A 20,231-nucleotide genomic window follows, 5' to 3' on the forward strand; every position below is an offset into this window, starting at 1 on the left:
ATGGAAAAACTGTAATAACCTTTAGAACCAGAAAAAGTTGAGATGCATTGTACATCTAGAAAACTGAGAAGACAAGAGGCAAGCAGGACTGTATGATAAGGAGTTAGTGTCTGACAGCTGAACAGCAGTAACAGAACAATAGAGAACATTTTCATCTCTTGGTAATCAGCACTTTCTGATAGTAAACTATTTTCAGTATATTTAACATGTCTGAAAAGTGTTACATTTTTAATATGTTACATAAATAAAAAAATTTAAAGATGCAAAAGGATCAAACACTAGACTACAAAACTTCAGAGAGTCAGTCATCTAAGCACCAGAAAGGAAGTATGACACTGTAATGAGAAAAAAAAAAAAAGTCCCCAACGTATAATACCTAGAATTTTCATTTCAGCAATTGTCCCTCAATATTGAGACCCTTTGTCTGTTCCAGAGGGGTAATGGCAGGTAGAATTTACCTAAAATCCCCTCAAGTTTCCAGTTCTTCTGGGCACTTCCTCCTCAAAATTCTTTCTGTTACTAATTAATGACACCTTGTTATGGCCTCTGTGTAACTTTGAACAGAAAGAGTCATTTCCCAATGGGTTGTAAAAATGAATGAGGCGTGGAGGGAAGTTATACTTTATACATTAGTAGAGTCACAGGATTTTAGTGACATTCAAGATTAATTTCCTATCTTTTACAAACAAGTGAATTGAAAATTGGAGAAGTTAAGTTGTATTAATTAGGGTCAAAAGTGGTTCCAGGTTTCATAGGAGCAATAGGTTTACATAATTTTGAGAACCTTCTTTAAAACAATAACATAAAATTCTGTTCCTTAAAATGTTTTAAGTAAAATTGATTAAAAACAATTTTAAAAAGCCCCAAAAAACTAGTGTTCTCTGTATATACGGTAATAGCAATTATTAATTAATAAAGGACAAAGACCACATAAACTTGAAATAATTGGGTTAAAATTTTAAGAGCTTTTAAATAAATGATTCAATGGTATTACACAAACTGCAAACGAACAAACAAAAATCACATACAAGACTTTGGGTGCAGCTTGTGAAAGTGAGGGTTTAATATTCTAACCCAAACTGAGTGAGATAAAACCCAATTTGAATAAGTAAAAGCCAAGTAAAGGTTGAATGACCCAGTCACAGGAAATGCAGGGAGGCAGAGAGGGGACACCAGGAACAACTGGAACCAGAAACATGGACCCCCCCCCGCAGGACTGTGCCTGCAACTGTTTCTGTCTGCATGTTGGCTTCATTCCCTTTCACTGCAGACCAGCATTCTTCAGACTCTGAGAACCATGGCCTCTGACCATTCATAAGTTATGCACCATAAAGCTTCAGCCAACACAGGAAAGCTCTCACTGGGCCAAGCCAAATCCTAGCAAAGGACCTTAATTGGTCTCGCTTAGGTCCAAGTCAACTATTGCTAAAGGAGTAGAGTCTAATAAAAATACGGAGCCACCTTTGGCACCTGGTCAATGCAGTAAAGGACCCAGCTAAGAAGAATCTGGAAAGACAAAACAACTACCACATAAGTGATTTACTCAAAATTGAACAGCCAATAAGCAGTAGGTTCAGGATCATAATCTTAGTACAGTACAAAGCTCTTTCTCTGAAAGTGACAGCAGATATTAAACAATTTAATTTTCCTGGCTCAGCATTCTTGTGTTTTCTTAATCATAGAAAATTATCAAAATACCAAAACAAAGACAAGATCAAACACAAAATAATTTAGTTTTTTCATTCAAAAATACTTAAAAGTTCTTCTAAGTGATCACTACGCCTATATATCAATTTTCATTAGATATTTATTAATGAAAAATATAGGACATATGGATTAGGTGTGCATTATATATTAACGATAATTCAAAACTGTCCTTTTGCTATTCCGATTCTATTTATTTTCTTATTGTCTCTTCATAATAGATACAGAATGCACAAAAAAGTGGTAGTTGGTCATGCCCTGAAATAAACTGAATATTATTTTACAGTGCTTTCATATGTAAATAGCATCACTACAAGCTATCACTTATTACAGCCACATTTTTATAAAACAAATAGCATATTGCTAAATATTTCAGACCAAAAAGTTCCTGCATAAGGAAGTTGGTATTGATTTGCATTTTCTAGTTAAGTAATTCCTCTATTGATTTATATTTCTTTGCCTTAAACAAAGTGCTTCAATCACTGGAAACATTAAAATAAGAGGAATTGAAAATGGGGGAATTTTGAAAAAATATATCATAATAGAAAGAAAACTCCAAGCCTCCCTTTTTCCTCTCTTAACTCAGCTTAGTAGCATTTTTAAAATTTCATTTCAATTTTCAACTCACAAATTCTCATTGTTCTAGAACAGCTCCAGGAATTCCTCCCCAGTTGGACACATGACGTAAGTTGAATGAATTGCTGGAAAAATTTTACATAGCACCTAAATGATACCACTCTGCTTGAGATGACAGAAAACAAAAACAAAAACAGAGCTTTGCAAATAATTAATGGATTTCAGCTTCAGCTCCCTTTTACCAGGGAGGCCTTCTCCGGGTTAAGCTCAGCCTCATGAGCTGTTAAGGGCATTACCAAGGCTATAGTTGTTTCACCACCTAGTGATTGGCAAGAGCAGAAAAAACCTCAACTCAGAAATGGGCTTCAGGAGTCCGGAAATTTGAGAGTCAATGAAGGATCATGAACATCACCAAAATGAAGGCATATGAATTATTTTCTAAATGAGTAAGAACAAAATCTGTTAATGTTCATTTTCAATTTCCTTCACATAGACTAACTCCTGACGAGCTGGCTCACAGCACAGGGCTGCTTACGGAGAAGACAAGACAACAGGATGCACGAGGAGAGTGTGTGACAATGTGATTTCCCAACAGAGGACCTACAGTAATCACATAGTACAGAGGGTGTCCAAAGAAACATTGTAAGGGGCCCATGGGGCTGTGAAAACATTGGGAAACCTGAGCTGAGCTCTCACCAGCCTGGTAAATTCCACTGGCACCAAGATGCTGAGCCAATTTAAATGCAAAGCAAAAAACTAGCAAGATTTGCCAGACTCTTTAAAATGTAATTATAGCAACCCATTCAAGGATCAGTTTAACATATAAGCAACTTGAAGAAGACTGCTGATCACATTCGAACATTTTACATTCCACATACCTATGCAATGACATTATCTGGAGGATGTTCTTTCTTAATTAAAGAAAGCCACTTTCTCCTCTCACACTTTGAAAAGTATGTTGTTATTAAATGCATTTGTATCTTTAATTTTTGAATTCTTCAATTTTCTCCACCAATATTTTACCAAGTGATGGTAATTTAGAATAATGTATCAGGTATGCTTAGTGCTACAGTAAGTCTCCATTCTCCTGCCTTCTCCCCCAACCCTGCTGCAAAACCAACCTGGTAATTTCTGCCCATCTCAGCCTTTATCTGTGCCCAGGGAGAATGGCTTCTACCAACGGTGTCACCTAAGCTCCCTTGCCTTCTGGCTTCTAGTTGGGTTTGGCCAGTGGGAGGCACTGAAATGAAGTCAGAAAACTGAAGGAAAGACAGATCGAGGTGATTATTAGGCCCTACTCTCTTCCAACAGGGTGGCAGTTTAGCAGGAGTTGTGTTCCTCTGGAGTAGGTATATCAGATGGCCTCTGTCACATGGCTGCAGCTGTCTCCAAATGCCAGCGGCTGCCTCCTGCCCTTGCCTGTGTTGGCCTTATGGTGGTAACAACTTCCTGTCATTGTTAGTTTCAGAAGGCTTTGCCAGTTCTTTTCAAATTCCTTAACTCCTCCCTTACCTTAGTACAGAGTCCCTTAATTATGTTTTCTTAAATTATTCTCATATGTACAACATCTCCTTTCCTCCCAGGACTTTGATTAATACAATTGACAGTGGAATACTATTCATTGCAATACCAAATCTGAAGGCCTGCATATCTATTAGCAGCAAAGTCGATGCAAAGTGAAGTGACAACAGTCCCACAGAAAAGGGTGTATATTTCCAGAAAGCAGTATGGTATAATGGATCAGTATATAGCCAGATATTATAGTTCGAAGTCTGGTTCTTCTGCTTAGATCCATGAACTTCAGCACTTTTCCAGCTTTTCAAAACCTGTTCTTGCTTAGTAAGATAAGGCTGATAATAATATCTTCCTTATAAATTTGGTGCTGAGATTAAATGAGATAATTTAGTTCAAACTCATAGCATGCCACAGGCATTAAAACTGGGAGCATGACAGTTATAATTCTGTCAATGGTGTTAAAAATTGTTTCCAGTGATGAAACCTCAACTGAGAGGTGTCATCTAAACACTTTAAAGACATGTCCTTTCGTGACCTATGCTAGGGAAAGTCCACAGTGCTATTTTACTCAGTTTACAAGTTGCCACAACATTATCATTACTGTCAAAGAATGATCAGCAATATCCCGGATTATTTTCTCAATTAATTTCAGGCTACAGGAGGTTCCCACCTTTGAAATATTTCCTTTCCCCACCCCAGAAAAATACAGAATGAAGGTGACTATTATGAAAGTGGTGATAATGATGATGGTAACTCTTACTGAGATTAACGTGCCAGGACTATTCCAAGCATTTTACATGTGTTAAATCTTTAAATCCTCATAAAAGTTACATATGGTTACATATTATTATTGTCCCATTTTGCAGATAGAGCATCAAGGCAAGGATTAAGTAACTTGTCCATGGTCAAATCTAGTAAGTGGTGGAAGTGAAGTTACAACCCTGGAGTTCAGGCTCCAGCATCCATATGCGAAAATGCCCAGTTATACTACCTCTGTCTGCCATTGTGACGGTACTCTTCATGTCATGCATATCCGAGTTCTGTATTTATGAATGCAAACATTTTATTCAGAATTATAACACCACTGAAAATTTTCTTTGTCAAGCATGCATTTTACAGAGCAAATATAATTAGGCCATTTAAATTTATTATTGAATTTTCCATTCAGCATAGTTAAAATATTTTTTGTTGAAATTGTATTTATCACGATTGTTTTTCTGTAAACTGTACACTGAATATCTGATTTATTAGTCAGTCATTTCGTCCATATCAAATGTGAATGATTACAGCTTGTATCCGTAGGACTCTTATTTTATTATTATCATAATAGAGCTTTTAGCAGACCCACGTTTAATTTACATGAATTCAATCAACTTGGCCAAAATGTAGAATAAATCTAAAGGTCTCAGTAATTTCCCAAACCCACTCCCAAGGGATTATCAAACGTGAAAAAATTGTATACATGATGAAGAGTGTTGTGACTCCCCCGGTGAATGAATTAAGGAATTAATGGGACCAGAGTTGATGAAAAACTGGTTATTAACATAATCTCGAAATACATCCCTACAAATTATAATTTACAGAAATTACACTTTACAGTACAACAGAGAAACCACACAACACCTTAACCAAGTTATGAATGTTAACATCATAAATAAAATGTAAACACACATGATGCACCTACAAATGTGACAGCCTAAGAAGGACATAACATCACGTATTTAGCAGCCCAGTCAGTAAGTACTAAACCGAGTCATATGATAAGGAAACGTCACGTGAACCAAACTGAGGACAGTCTATAAAACAACTAGCTTGTAAACGTGCAAAATATCAAGGTTAGGGAAGAGAGAAAAAAAAGGCTAAGAAAATTAGCCTTAAGATTGAATTAAGTGGCCGGTCACAGTGGCTCATGCCTGTAATCCCAGCACTTTGGGAGGCCAAGGCTGGCGGATCATGAGGTCAGGAGATCGAGATCATCCTGGCTAACATGGTGAAACCCTGTCTCTACTAAAAATACAAAAAAGTAGCCGGGCGTGGTGGCACACGCCTGTATCCCAGCTACTTGGGAGGCTGCAGGAGAATGGCGTGAACCTGGGAGGTGGAGCCTGCAGTGAGCGGAGATCGCCCCACTGCACTCCAGCCTGGGTGACAGAGCGAGACTCTGTCTCAAAAAAAAAAAAAAAAAAAAAAGAATTACGTGAGATTTAGGAAATGTGATAACTTAACTGGAATACATGAACCTGGCCCAGATTCTGTACTGGAAGAAAAATTGCTGTGAATGCTATTATTGGGATAATTGATGAAACCGGAATGTGGACTCTACATTAGGTAAAATTAGCATAACAATATTAAATTTCCTGAATTTCATAACTAGGTTGTGGTTTTGTAAGAAAATGCCCTTGAGAAACATACAGTAAAGTATTAAGGGATAAAAAATAATGATGTGTGCAATCTATTCTCAAATGGTTCAGCAAAAACCTATGTGTGTGTGTATGTGTGTGTGTGTGTGTGTGTGTGCGCGCGCGCACAATGAGAGAATAAAAAAGCAAATGTGGGACAATATTCAAAATCAGTGAATATGTGTAAAGGATATACAATTATTCTTTGTACTTTTATGAAACTTTATGTTGGAACTTATTTCAAGATCAAAAGTTGTTTAACAAAATAATTCCTGGAAGTCTTTAGGGAAACATTAACCAAAATTGGGAAAATTGCTACAATCTATTGTAGAAAATAATGATAATACTAGAATTTAAAATTTCCACAAAATTGTGAAGTGTTGCAAAAACCCTCAAATTATTTACTTGCTGATTATTGTCCTTCTATGGAATTGCATGTTGAGTATATTATCCTACAATACATGCATATTAGTGAACAGAGCTATCTACCAAGAATCTTGTACTCAATATTTATGGGCAATTTAGGGATTTTCCAGGGTGATTTTTACTATTTGTGATTTTCAACTTATTTTAAAACTAAAAACCAGCTTTTAAAATGTTACCTCAGTGTATTTCTAGAAAGTCCAGCTTTTCTGGATCAGTCTTTGCAGATCTTAAGTTTTAAGGATGCAGTCTACAATATGTGAGAGTTTGTGTTGACTAGATAAGGCTGTTTTTTTGTTTTTTGCAGGAAGACAGATCATTATATTGACATATTCTTAGCAGCATCTTGCAGGAGGGAGAGAAAAGTCAAGATTATATATGTTTTGAGGTTCTGATTTAAGGTAAAGTTTTCAATGTAGGAGTATGCTTAGAACTAGGCAAAACTTGGCCGGGCACGGTGGCTCATGCCAGTAATCCCAGCACTTTGGGAAGCCAAGGCAGGCAGATCACCTAAGGTCAGGAGTTCGAGACTAGCCTGGCCAACATGGTGAAACCTCATCTCTACTAAAAATACAAAATTAGCTGGGCATGGTGGCACACACCTATAATCCCTGCTACTCGGGAGGCTGATTCAGGAAAATCACTTGAACCCGGGAGATGGAGGTTGCAGTGAGCCAAGATCACGCCATTGCATTCCAGTCTGGGAGACAAGAGCAAAACTCCATCTCAAAAAAAAAAAAAAAAAAAAAAAAAAAAAAAAAAACATTGGGCAACACTTGTGATATAATAGTTTAGGGTTGGTACATACAGTAAGACAGGTTTTACAGGTAAGTTAAAGAATAAACATTTGCTTGTTAAGCTCGGTTGAATCATCTGTTATCCTGATAAGAGGCTATTTACTCAAATAAGGATAAGTTAGACCGTATGATTTTGAAATAAATGGACTTGTAGAAATTTTCTAAATCAAGCAATAAAGTTATTTAAAACTTCATCTTCCTAGGGAAGAGTTGTATGAAACAGCAAATGCATGTTAATATGTACTGTGTAGGTGGTTTCTATTCTGTTTCTATTCTTTTAGGCCTAAAGACAGTAATAGCTTCCAGCAGTTACTAACCCCAGGGTGCTTCATCATCTGTGGCTGATTTCCCTTCAACATGCCTACATCCTTGAAAATAACCTTTCTTAATACTTTTTTCAATTACTCTAATTGAATATGCCATCTGTTTCTTAATGGTATCCTAACTAATAAAGATAATTATGAGTCGATAAACATTTGTTCACTTGTACATATTTATAAATTCACCAACTCTCACAGAATCACTTGGTTGTCTGGCATTAATCAATTGCATTGCTATTCCAATTCAATATCATTGCATATGGTGTAGTTACTGTTGGTGCAGCAAAATGCAAACTCAAGAGTAAAAGACTGTGCTTTGTGCCTGGACCTATTTGACTCCGCATACAGAAGTAAGTGGTCTCATTCTTAATCTCTTGCATTAGTTCTAACAGAGGACAGGAGAAACTTAAACTACTCCAGCCAAATAATGGGAATTTTGCACCTGCATAGCTTATTCCTGCACTTTTGTTCTGGTTCTGAAAACTGCACTTATTTTTAATTTTTCTCAGTCTCTATCTTCATTCTTGCCAGTCCCAGTTGCCAAGAATTGGAGATTTGACCATAAATCATAGTCAAGTGCAAGGGCAGCTACCTACTGGCTGCTTGACTATTGCTACTGGCCTGTCTGGAGTCTTAGAACTGCTCTTCGAACCCCTCTTCCTTCTAGCTGTGTAAACAAAACACTGGAGTTATTTCAGTGACTTTGTGGGCTTTTCATGTAATGTATTATAAGGGGACAGCTCTCCTGATTAGGAATATGTGTTTAATTTTTACTGCCTAAATTATTCCTAGGTTGTGTGTGCGTGTGTGTGTGTGTGTGTGTGTGTGTGTGTGTGTATTAAGCCTCCACTGCCACTGCCTACGTACATTACCTCCTCTATTGCTATACCCTTTAGTGTGGTATCTGTCCCCTAAGTATCTAATGAAGAAAACAAATAAGGGTTGTCTGCCAACTCCGCTGTAATACACTCACAAAAGCTTCTGAATCTTTAAAAGAAACAAAGCAAAGAAAATAAATTCATGTCTAAGCACACTTCCTGAATATGTGAAAGTTCTCTGGCCTTTCTCTTCCATACAAAGGTTACCATCATCTTTAGTATACATACCTCGCAAACATCCGCCAAGTGGTGTATTGAATAATTTAGTATGATTTAGCATGGCTGCTTGTTCTCCGTTAGACTTGTGTGGAATGAAATAAAAGAAAGGACGTAAGGCAGACACAGAGGAGCACAATCATAGGCAAATCACACTAGGTTTCATTCATCATTCTGTGCTTTCATGCCAGGAACTATTTCAGTTTAGTTATAATAGGCACATTATATTTATTTCAATGAGAAACAAATACTCATATAACACGTATCCCAATACTTACATAGATAAAAGTGAACTCTACTCAAAAGCCTATGTCACACGCAATTTCCCTGGCACTTTGAAAAAGAAGGGTAGTGCTTTTGTAAAGAATATGTTATGAATAGCCAATGTATAAGCAGAGAATATGAAATCGCCCTTTGGGTTTCATATTGGATGCTACTTTCAGAGAGCTGTGTAACTAAAACCCTCGAGTCATTTCAATGACTTTCTGGGCCTCTCATGCAAAGTGTTATAAAGGGACAGCCCTCCTGATTAAGAATATGCATTTAACTTTTATTGTATAAATCGCACAGTATATGATCTAATATAGTAATTAAAACCCTTTACTTTCAAGTTAGACAAACCTGGGTTTGAATTCCAGCTCCCACTCTTACTAGCTCTGTTGGCTTTTGCGAATTGATTTGTTTCAGCAAACGTTGGTCACCTCAACTAAAAATGGTGATAAAACTAGCTCCTACTCATGAGGGTCTTATGAGAATTAAATGAAATAATGCATGAAAAACACAAAGCATGATGTCTAACATATGTGAAGCACTTCACACTACCATGTCATTTGAAGTTGCTATTTTAATATTGAACTTGCATAGGGGAATAACCAGTTTTCACATTTAACCCTATTATCTACATTCAGATGAAACCCAAATAAATAATACTTGCTAACTTCTTTCTGCCCACCAGTTGCTAATAATCAACAGCCCACTAGGGATTTTCAAGTGGAAGTTCCACCAGCACATCACAGTTTCTATGTCTGAAGTCAGGTGTATTATTTTCCATCTAACAAGAAAGTTCTTCCTTTTGACTTACTGACTACTGTTAAACTACAAAAATTCCCTTGTTTTCAAAGACAGCTAGAATCATGAATTTTACTTGATCTTGTTAGAGATTAAGGAAATTGGAAAGTAGAACCAATGAACAGGGCATTGTTCTTCTCCAGATCTATCTACCTACCTATCTATCTATCTATCTATCTATCTATCTATCTATCTATCTATCTATCTAATCTACATATCTATCTCTCTGCTTATATATATCTCTATCTACGTAAATGTACCTGATTATTACTACTGGTCATCACATATATCATGACTATTAATCCCTAAAACAAGACAAAAACTTCCCAAAATGGTTAATACAATTTAGAAAAGAAAAAAGTTAACATCTAAATTTAAAGCTTTTAGTAAATTTCTTGCAGATTACTCAGTTATAAAAAAATGCAAATTGTTTACCTTTGTATAGTATCTTAAAGTTTACCAAGATTTTATATATATATCAACTCTTCACAAAAGAAAGTAGGAGTATTAATCTTGTTTTTCATATAATAACACAAAGACAAAAAATTTGAGAGACTTCATTTTCTCATTAAATACATTAAATGATTATATACAAGGATACAGATACTGAGTCTACAATTTTGCACAAAGTAGATGGTGTCTCTTTTCATAGATATATGCTTTTTCATATATATTTAATTTATTTTTATGTGACAAATAATATTTGTGCACATTTAGAATACTATGTGATTTTTTTTTTTTTTTTTTTTTTTGAGACAAGGTCTCATTCTCTCACTCAGGCTGAAGTTTAGTGGCATGATCCTGGCTCATTGAAGCCTAGAACTCCTAGGCTCAAGCAATCCTTCCCTTCAGCCTCCTGTGTAGCTGGGGCTACAAGCACGTGCCGCCACACTTGCCTTTTTTTTTTTTTTTCTAGAGATGAGGTCTCACTATGTTGCCCAGGATGGTCTTGAACTCATGGGCTCAAGCAATTTTCCCATCTTGGCCTCCCAAAGTGTTAGTATTACAGGTGTGAACCATTGTGCCTGGCCTGATGTTTGATCTATGTATATATTGTAGAAAGATGCAATTAAGGTAATTAACATATGCATTGCCTTACCAATCTATCATTTCTTTTTCTGATAACAACATCAAATACCTGTTAATATTCCCTTAAGATATTACACTCTATTATGTTTTTTCAGAATCAGAAGCCAGAGTCCAGTAAAGGGCTGCTTTAAATTGGGCTATCACGAAAGGCTTCACTGATAAGTTGGCATGAGCAGGAACCTATACGAAGTGAGGCATCAGCCATGCAGCTCTGATGGAAGAGCACTCGAGGGAGAGGGAGCAGCAAGTGCAAAGGCCTCTAGGCAGGAGCTTGCTTGGAAAGGTGAGTCCATGGCAAGGTGGCTCACAGGGTGGGGACGAAAGCAGCCAGGAGCCCCATAATGCAGGGCTTTGTGGACAATTGGGAAGTTTTTAGAATCTCTACTGCATGCTCTGCCAAAAAGTTTTTAGCTAGTAAGTGGCAGACCTAGGGAACAACTTTGAGTATTCAAATTCAAAATCTGAGATGATGGCACATGAAGAGAGCTTCTAAGGGAAGCAGATAAGGCTCTGCCTGGCACCTTTAAGCCTGACAACAAGGCCCTACCACTTTTTCTCCTCGATGCCACTGGGTGTGGAGAATAACTAGAATCTCTCTGGTTCCAACTCACCTATGAAACCAGCTCATGTTCTCAGTCATTCCTCCTCCTTTTGCTCCAAACCTCCTAATGGGAGAACAAGGGCTGGCAGAATGATCACAGAAGAAATCATATTCCCTGTGCTCTCTGCTTTAGCCACTTGTTAAAATTTAGTTCTAATAAAGTCCTGCCATGCTTTCCAGTGGTGCTGTAAGATAAGTCACTTGGACACTTTTGTTTTTCTCTTTCTGCAAAAACAAAGATGCTGATGCTATTAATAGTTTCAAAGGCTGCTTTCTGGCAGTAACATGAGGTAACGAGTGTATAATTGTTTTGGCCTCTTTTCTAGAAAGATATGTTAACAATATTCATTAAGTAATTTTATGTCCCCTGCCTGTGCTAGGTATCATGGAACATGAAAAGAAGTAAAATGCCAAGGTCCCGACCACACAGAACTCAGAATTCTGTTCAGGGACAGAATATGTGTCCATAAGCAACACCAAAGGTTTAAGATCCTTAACATTAAGAAAAGGGCCACAGGGATGTGGCCAGGCCTTTAGACCCAACTCTCTAAAAGGGTCGAGGAATCAGCTGACATCTGGCTAGGATTTAGGCTTCTCTGAATTAATAGGAAACCTTGGTCCCAATTTCTCCCTTCAAGGTGTACAAATTCTCTCTATATTTTTAAAAATCACATCGGATTTTAAAAGTATAAAAAGAATGCTAAGGTCATGCAGTCCCCTCAAGGAAATTAGGAGCACACCTATCTATATATGTTCCATTCAACAAGGTAGGTCAATGGGCTATTTTCTAGTGATTTTTAAGAGGGCCCTGACCTACTCCTACCCTCAACACTTCCCATTGACCCAACTAAAGTGCTTATAATTTCCACTTTTTGTGTTACTTCCTTAGAATGGATAATAGATATACTATGTTGATTAGAAGCCTTTGTTAGAATGAAAGCAAGATACTAAGAGAAATAACTCATTAACTGATTAGCATGGATTAATATATCATTTTCAAGGAGAAAGGTCTGAGGAGACTGTAAATATGAAGGGTTTTGGAATGAGAGAGAATGCATGAGAAAAATGGAACAAAAGAACCCAGAATCGGAGACCCTAAAACATTCACGAGACGCAATAAGAACATGTACCTGTTGGTGAAGAGGAGAAAAGAGAATGCTAGGAGAAGATAAGAGTACATGAGACCTTGTAGTATGGCTTGAAGTCAGGTAGCATGATGCCTCAAGCTTTGTTCTTTTTTCTTAGGATTGTCTTGGCTATACGGGCTCTGTTTTTTTGTTGTTGTTGCTGTTGTTTTTGTTTGTTTGTGTTTCATATAAAATTTAAAGTACTTCTTTCTAACTATGTGAAGAAAGTAAATGGTAGCTTGCTGGGGATAGCATTGAATCTATAAATTACTTTGAGCAGTATGGCCATTTTCACAATATTGATTCTTCCTATCCATGAGAAATGGAATATTCTCCCATTTGTTTGTGTCCTGTCTTATTTCCTTGAGCAGTGGTTTGTATTTCTACTTGAAGAGGTCCTTCACAGCCCTTGTAAGTTGTATTCCTAGGTATTTTATTCTCTTTGTAGCAATTGTGAATGGCAGTTCACTCATGATTTGGCTCTCTCTCTGTTATTGGTGTTTAGGAATGCTTGTGAATTTTGCACATTGATTTTGTATCCTGAGAATTTGCTGAAGTTGCTTATCGGCTTAAGGAGATTTTGGGCGGAGACCATGCGGTTTTCTAAATATACAATCATGTCATCGGCAAACAGAGACAATTTGATTTCCTCACTTCCTATTTGAACACCCTTTATTTATTTCTTTCTCTTGCCTGATTGCCCTGGCCAGAACTTCCAATACTATGTTAAATAGGAGTGGTGAGAGAGGGCATCCTTGTCTTGTGCCAGTTTTCAAAGGGAATGCTTCCTGCTTTTGCCCATTCAGTATGATATTGGCTGTGGGTTTGTCATAAATAGTTCTTATATTTTGAGGTATGTTCAATCATTACCTAGTTTATTGAGAGTTTTTAGCATGAAGGAGTGCTGAATTTTATCAAATGCCTTTTCTGCATCTACTGAGATAATCATGTGGTTTTTGTCATTGGTTCTGTTTATGTGATGGATTACATTTATTGATTTGTTGGACCAGCCTTGCATCCCAGGGATGAAACCGACCTGATTGTGTTGGATAAGCTTTTTGATGTGCTTCTGGATTTGGTTTGCCAGTATTTTATTGAGGATTTTCACATCGATGTTCATCAGGGATATTGGCCTGAATTTTTTTTTATCTCTGCCAAATTTTGATATCAGGATGATGCTGGCCTCAAAATGAGTTATGGAGGAGTCCCTCTTTTTCAATTGTTTGGAATAGTTTCAAAAGGAATGATACCAGCTCCTCTTTATACCTCTAGTAGAATTCGGCTGTGAATCTGTCTGATCCTGGGCTGTTTTTGGTTGGTAGGTTATTAATTACTGCCTCAAATTAAGAACTTGTAATTCGTCTATTGAGGGATTTGACTTCTTCCTGGTTTAGTCTTGGGAGGGTGTATGTGTCTGTCCAGCAATTTATATACTTCTAGATTTTCTAGTTTATTTACATAGAGGTGTTTATAGCATTGTCTGATGGTAGTTGTATGTCTGTGGGATCAGTGATGAGATCTCCTTTACTATTTTTTATTGTGTCTATTTGATTCTTCTCTCTTTTCTTCTTTATTAGTCTGGCTAGTGGTCTATTTTGTTAATCTTCAAACTATGATACAAGGCTACAGTAACCAAAACAGCATGGTACTGGTACCAAAACAGATATATAGACCAATGGAACAGAACAGAAGCCTCAGAAATAACGCCACACATCTACAACCATCTGAGGTTTGACAAACCTGACAAAAGCAAGCAATGGGGAAAGGATTCCCTATTTAATAAATTGTGTTGGGAAAACTGATTAGCCATATGCAGAAAACTGAAACTGGACCCCTTCCTTACACTTTATGCAAAAATTAACTCAAGATGGATTAACTACTTAAATGTAAGACCTAAAACCATAAAAACTCTAGAAAAAAACCTAGGCAATACCATTCAGGACATATGCATGGGCAAAGACTTCATGATTAAACACCAAAAGCAATGACAACAAAAGCCAAAATTGACAAATGGGATCTAATTGAACTAAAGAGCTTCTGCACAGCAAAATAAACTATCATCAGAGTGAACAGGCATCCTACAAAATGGGAGAACATTTTTGCAATCTATTGATCTGACAAAGGGTTAATATTCAGAATCTACATAGAACTTAAATAAATTTACAAGAAAAAAAACAAACAATCTCATCAAAATGTGGGTGAAGGATATGAACAGACACTTCTCAAAAGAAGACATTTATGTGGCCAACAAACACATGAAAGAAAGCTCATTATCACTGGTCACTAGAGAAATGCAAATCAAAACCACAATGAGATACTATCTCACACCAGTTACAATGGCAATTATTAAAAAGTCAGAAAACAGATGCTGGAGAAGATGTGGAGAAATAAGTACACTTTTACACTGCTGTTGAGAGTGTAAATTAGTTCAACCATTGTGGAAGACAGTGTGGCGATTCCTCAAGGATCTAGAAGCAGAAATACCATTTGACCCAGCTATCCCATTACTGGGTATATACCCAAAGGATTATAAATCATTCTACTATAAAGACACATGCACACGTATGTTTATTGCAGCACTGTTCACAATAGCAAAAACTTGGAACAAACCCAAATGCCCATCGATGATAGAATGGATAAAGAAAATGTGGCACATATACACCATGGAACACTATGCAGCCATAAAAAAGGATGAGTTAACGTCCCTTGCAGGGACATGAATGAAGCTGGAAACCATTCTCAGCAAACTAACACAAGAACAAAAAATCAAACACCACATGTTCTCACTCGTAAGTGGGAGTTGAACAATGAGAACACATGGACACAGGAAGGGGAACATCACACACCAGGGCCTGTTGGGAAGTGGGGGGCTAGGGGACGGATAGCAGTAGGAGAAATACCTAATGCAGATGACGGGTTGATGGGTGCAGCAAACCACCATGGCATGTATAGATCTATGTAACAAACCTGCACGTTCTGCGCCAGTATCCTATAACATAAAGTGTAATAATAATTATGACAAAGAGTGCGTGAGACCAACTCTAGCAACTTTCCAATTTTGTCTAGGGTTGCTATGGTTAATTCCTCTGCGTTTTATATAGAGAACCCATTGTTCAGAGCATTTAAGTCACTTGCCCAAGTGTAGTCAGAGAGTAAGTGGAAGAATAAAGATTAGAAATCTAGAGTCCCAACTCCACACCTGCTTTGCTAAATTAGGGGGAAAAAAAAATGCAGCGGCTCTGAAGATTCTTTGGTTAGGGTTTTTCCAGATCCTATTTTCAAAGCTTTTTTTGTCTATTATGAATGTTTACTTAAGAAAAGGCTATTAGGGCTCAAATTGGGATTAGAATGAAAAGAAACTTAAACCCCTAGTGAAGTACATCTTAAAATTCAGAAGTAGAAAAGTACTCATGGATCAGAGGTTGGTGCAATATGCAGACACATTTCCTCTTTTCTTCCCACACTCATCTTAAAAATAATACCAGACAGTACTAGACATCAAAGCCAGCCAGCCGAGACAGGAGGAAGTGACTATTCAAACAAGGAGGAATTCAGCAAGGTAAGTCCCTAGCAAATAAGTCCTGGTGATAAATGCAACAAAGCCATCACTGAATTGATCAATGTCTCAAGAAACATATGGACCTAGCCCACAAACATCATGAAAAGTTTTCCTGATAATGCTGGTGGTTGGGTCAGTTTTGTAGAAGAAAATTGTTTGTTATAAACACCTAAAGATATTTTTTTGAGTCCTACAATTTTTTAAACTCAAGAGAAAACATCATAGTACAATGGGGGAAAAATAGTGCTTGACTCATATAGATCTGTTTTTCCAATTGCCGGCTTCAGTATAAATAGTATCAAAAAGAAATGTGAAAGCACAAAATATAAATGTTATTTGTTTTACCTATTTACCCAAGAATTTAAATACTTACACTCTGTGACACAGAAATACAATTACAAAAAGAATTCTGGATATAACAAAAAAGTACAATGATGTTTACTGCAATATTATTTGAAATATTACAATTATTGGGAACAATGTAAATATCAATATTTCTTAAGATGCTTTGGGCTGCAAGTAACAGAAAAAAATTTACAGTGGGGGAAAAACAAGAAAACGTTTTTATTGCATATGTCAAAAACATCATGGGGAAAATATATTTCAAGAGTTGATTAATGTATTAGTTCAATGATTCATGAAGAATGATGGTTACTTCCATCAGTTTCCTCTACTTGGCATATAAAGTGTTCTCACAATAACTCCACTCATCAGTATATGGTTCCACAAATACAGGTTTCATAACAATATTGAGCAAAATAAGAAAAACATTTTTTTTAAACTTATGGAAACACCTTTCCAAGAAACCTCTGTTAGACTTCTTCTAATTTCCCTTTGACCAGAATCACATCACATACACATTCCTAAGCAAATACCAAGCTAGGGGTATGGGATTCCCTTATCTGATCTAGGAAAGCACATAGCCTATTAGTGTAAGTGGATCACTCAAACTAGATCTGAGATCTGAAAGGAATAGGAATAGACATGACATGGAAATATTCTATACTTTGATTGAAAAAAATAACATTGATATACAGTAGTTACCTCCAATGAATAAGATTGAGAGGTAAATGAGTCAAAATATGAGAGGTTATGCTGTGATAACAAATAGATCCTGAATTTCAGAAGCTTCATGATATAACAATATAAGTTTTCTTTCATGCATATCGACAGTCTTATGCAAGTCCCCCAGCTCTTCTTAGCAGCTCATTTCCAAGCAGTGACATTAGATTCAGGTTCCTTCTAACCCTACTATTTAAAGCATATTGCCTTCAAAATTATTGCAGAAGGCAAGGAGAACATGCTGACTGTGCAGGCATTTTAATGGCAGCCTTGGAATTGGGTTACATTACTTTCACTAACACCCCTTTGGCCACAATGCAATTACACATTACCTCCCCTAACTGCAAGAGAAGCAAGGGAATACAGTTTGTATGCACAGAAAATGAATAATAAAACTCCAATTTGGTTATACATAGTTTTGTCTTAGTCATGAGAGATTATTAATGTGACTTTTATTTTACTTTATGCACTCGTCCCTTTTTGTTTGAAAATGGCTGTTATTTTGTAAATTAAAATAGTTGTAAATAGAAAGAAAGTAAAACAATCTCTAGTTGTGTTTAATAAGTCACCTAGTTATGATAGTATTTAATCGCATTTTCCTTGTACAGAAATCCTCTCTCCCTTTTTATTCCATATGGGGACTTAGAGAAAAAAATTATTGTGGAGAGTCTGCACGTTATAGACCCACCATAGAAGGCCAAAGATTTGGAATCCAGAGAAGCAAAAGAAGTCAGAACATTTTAACCAGACTTTACTGTTGTTTGTATTTTCACTTACTTCTTTTTAGGTTTATTTTTATTGTGGTAAAATACACATGAAATAAAATTTACCATGTAACCATTTTCAAGTGTACACTTCGGTGTCATTAAGCTCATTTACAATGTTGTGCAGCCATCACCACTACCTAGTTCCAGAATTTTTCATCACCCCAAATGGAAATTCCATACTCATTAAGCAATCACTCCCCATTTCTGTCTTCCTGAAGTCTTTGGTTTTTGTTTATATGGATTTTCCAATTCTGGATATTTCATATAAATGCAGTCATACAATGAATGGCCTTTTGTGTCTGGCTTCTTACATGATGTAACATGAATCAGTTATGTGATCATGTGCTAGTTTATCTTAAACTGGTCTTGGCCAGGTGCAATGGCTCATGCTTGAATTCCTAATAGTTTGGGAGGCCAAGGTGGGCAGATCACTTGAGCTCAGGAGTTCAAGACCAGCCTAGGCAACATGGCAAAACCCTGTCTCTACAAAAAAATACAAAACATTAGCATGGTGGCACAGGCCTGCAGTCCCAGCTACTTGGGAGACTGAGGCGGGAAGATCCCTTGAGTCCATGAGGTCGAGGGTTCAGTGAGCTGGGATCGTGCCACTGCACTCTAGCTTGGGTGACAAAGTGAGACCCTGTCTCTAAAAAAAAGGAAGAAAGAAAGAAAATAGAAAAGAAACTAATCCTATTCAGAAAATGACTTATTTCAGTCTGAGGCCTTTAAAAGTCTTTTATTTTTATCTGTAAAAAGAAGAATGAGCCACAGAATAATTGGAAGAGGTAAATATATAAACAGGAAATTATAAAAATGCATAATAAATGTAGTAGTAGATATTTGTGTGGAGCATTTGAGGATTATGAAGGAAAACGATTATCCCAAATTGATTGGCCTGAGAGGAATTCAGTAGAAGTAATCCCAAACTTTTGTATTAACGGATTAAGCAATGTTAATAAAGCAAAGTGGTCCCGGGGAAGAAAAATGAAGGCCATGTGAGATAGAGAAAATACATATGTTGAAAAAGACATCTTGAGATGCCGCAAGCAAATTGGCAACTCAATAGGCTGCTAAATGAATTTTATTATAAATAAATAATAAGATATGTCCCAGCCTAGGTTAGGATAAGGATTAGTAACACAACTAAGCATTGTGCTTGCTTCAGGGCATGTGTGGTTTCTTGCCTGGGCAGCATACCCTCTTCTTCTGGTAACTTTGACCTGCCTCCACTTTCTTCATATTCTAAGGTCTTGTTTGCTCTATCTATCAAGTCCTTCCCCATCCCCAAGCCAAGGCAAGTGCACATAAGTCCATTTGGCTTTGCCACCAGAAGTAAACCTGGAACTAATGGACAGCTTTTTCCTCAGGCCACCTTGGTAATGGCTCAGCATCTTTGTGGTCTCTTAAAGATTCAAGCTTCTGGGAGAGTGAGTTTAAATAGCTGATCTGGGATGACATGAAACCCACCTTGACTGCTCAGATCCAAACCCATGGAGAATACCTAGGGTTGGTACCAGAGAAACACTCCTTCTGCGGCATCAGCCTCCTACGCCTGCACCTCCATCAACAACTCTTGAAAAATAAAAAATCACCTTCATCTCAATCTTACTCTATGACCTCAATGCCTAGTCAAGAATTTTTCTATTCTTTAGCTAAACTCATATCTCCTGGTTATAGAACATTAAAAAGGAAACATTGTATGCCCACCTTTTTTGGGGGGGAAGGGTGTCATTTTCACTGTTGTACTAATGATAGTCCTGGAAAAGCCATCTTTTTAAAAAAGATTAATAAATGTCCCCAATGCACATGATGACTTTTAAGATGAGGTAAATAACAAGAAAAAGACACAGACTTTCTTCCGAGTAGCAAAGAAATGCAGAAGAGTCAAATTCCGGAGAAGCAGAAACACAGACGGGAGGGAATGTGGAATGCTACCACACATAATATATTCAGGTAGCTTCAGGATAATATTTTCTTTAAAAAATATTCATTACACATGCCTGGAGACCTAAAAACCATTGCTCTTTGGCCAAAGACAGCACAGGAAGACTGTTGGATTTCATACCAATCCATTTCGCTATGCACATAGAGATAGATAATAAAAATAAACAGTAAAAAAATACCTATCAT

General features: G+C 36.9%; 1 long non-coding RNA gene across 5 annotated transcripts in view; it reads right to left on the reverse strand.

Annotated features, from left to right (window-relative positions):
- The window catches only part of LOC139355602 (uncharacterized), a 281,629-nt gene that overhangs the window by 44,602 nt on the left and 216,796 nt on the right, over positions 1-20,231 (reverse strand). The gene's annotated exons all lie outside the window — the stretch shown is intronic.

Source organism: Macaca nemestrina, chromosome 8, assembly GCF_043159975.1.
Source record: "Macaca nemestrina isolate mMacNem1 chromosome 8, mMacNem.hap1, whole genome shotgun sequence".
NCBI lineage: Eukaryota > Metazoa > Chordata > Mammalia > Primates > Cercopithecidae > Macaca > Macaca nemestrina.